Consider the following 1,968-nt stretch of genomic DNA (forward strand, 5'->3'; position numbering starts at 1 on the left):
GTAGTTTTATTATCAAAAATATAAAAATTGACCCGTATTTTAAATAATATAGTTTTCAATAGGGGGGAGGAATTTCTAAAATTTCTAATTCAAACAGTTTATCACAATTATCAAATTCAATAATAAAAAATAATATTAAAAATTATATTTTAAGCAAGTGTGTAACTATTCCGTTCTAATTTTGCCTTAATTACAAGATATTTTGCGTTCGAAGACTTTAAAATATCAAGGTTATTTTGTATTAAAATTCTTTCATGCATTAGTGAATCATTAGTAGGATTTTACAGCTTGATACAGACTTTGAAGGTAATCCCGATTTTTCATTGGTTGTCTGCATTTTCAAATATAAGTAGAATTATAGTGTTTCTTTTAATACCTTAGAAACACTGAGAACTAAAATAAGATTAAGTAGAGGTAAACGATGACGATTTTGGACTCGAATGGATTGAAAATGTCTGGGAGAAAAAGTAATCTGAAGTTACTTAAAATACTCGTGACCGTAAGATTATTATTTTCAATATTTATGTAAAAGATCTATATCAGGAACTTAGATGGAAATTTTCTTTTAAATAGCACCCAAGTATTATTACTTTCGTTTAAAGAAAATTGTGAAATAATAAACAGGAGGTAAGTAAATTATGTATGCTTTTATATTTTCTTGTTTGTAATTACACATTGTTGTTTATTCTGTTGGTGATTTATTCATTCTTATGTTTTGAACAATCAGTTCGAAATATTAGTTCGAACAATCGATTTTTTTGATAACCCTGAATAACGTCGACCACTTATCATCCGTCGCATTGACGCGGTTCCAAAAAGGGACCGTTGTTAAGATGTTAAACTGTACAATTCCGTAAAGTATTGATGACAGCTTTTATTAGCATCTTAGTTTTGAAATATAAATTTTTAATTTTAAAATTATAGAGATTGAAAATGCTGCTCAACTACTAAATACTTTTATCGCAAACTTTAAAAAGTATCTTAATTTTAAAATGTAAACTTTTACTTTAAAATTTTTAGAATTGAAAATGCTGCTTGCTGAAAAAATTTGATCAAAACATTTTTTAAGTATCTCAATTTTGGAAACATAAACTCTTGCTTTAAAATTGTAGAGATTGAAATTACTGCTCTTTTTAGATAATCTTTAGTCACAGTCTTTCAAAGTATCTTAATTTTAACTGTAGCTGTAAAGTTATGTAAATTAAAAAAGCTGTTATACTGTAAAAAGCTTTGATCTCGGCCTTTTAAGGTATTTTAATTATGAAGTGCATAACAATAGCTTAATTTTCTTATCGATTAATATGTAGTTTAACTGATCACTAACCTATAATTTGCAAAATAATAATAACCCATAATATATGTAACCTAACCGATATACATATATATACAGGTGGTTATCGAAATAATAGAAACACCCTAGATTTTGAATGTGTTCTGCCGTAGATGTTCTCATTATGAAGGTATCTCCTAACTGTAATTGTTGACACTGGAAAATCCAGATGCTGATTGAGCGCTGCGGTCACTTTGGCCGCAGTTGTTTTCTTTTTAGACATTACAATCCGTTTCAATACCCTTCGGTCTTTTTCACTCAGCTTCTCCTTCCGTTCACTATTTTGCTTTGCTGAGCTTGTCTCTCCGCGCTGTGTGTATGCTGTCACGACTTTAGACACCGTACCTCTAGAAACGCCTAAAAGCTGGGATGTTTGGTCACTGTTGCTCCAACTAGTCGGGCTCCTACAATTTGGCCTCTCTAAAAATATGTGAGGTCTGACATTTTACGCTTCTGACAAAAAATCAAAACGTAGACAACTCAGCTAAAGCTCTCTCATACCACCTGATATATGTACTTTTTATATTAAAAAAAAACTGGTAGCTATGATTATATTTTAACGCTTATGAAGCGAATTCTTAAATGTCCCTTTTATTCACAAGTGTTTCCATTATTTTGATAACCACATACATACATAT

At 29.8% G+C, this 1,968-nt stretch overlaps 1 protein-coding gene across 1 annotated transcript in view; it reads left to right on the plus strand.

Moving 5' to 3' along the window:
* Window positions 1-536: 536 nt before the first annotated feature.
* The window catches only part of LOC107453608 (very long chain fatty acid elongase 7-like), a gene marked incomplete at its 5' end in the record, with an annotated part of 15,553 nt that continues 14,121 nt past the window's right edge, over window positions 537-1,968 (plus strand). Inside the window, 1 exon segment of the mRNA XM_016070484.3 lies at window positions 537-627.

This window comes from Parasteatoda tepidariorum, chromosome 3 (assembly GCF_043381705.1).
Source record: "Parasteatoda tepidariorum isolate YZ-2023 chromosome 3, CAS_Ptep_4.0, whole genome shotgun sequence".
NCBI lineage: Eukaryota > Metazoa > Arthropoda > Arachnida > Araneae > Theridiidae > Parasteatoda > Parasteatoda tepidariorum.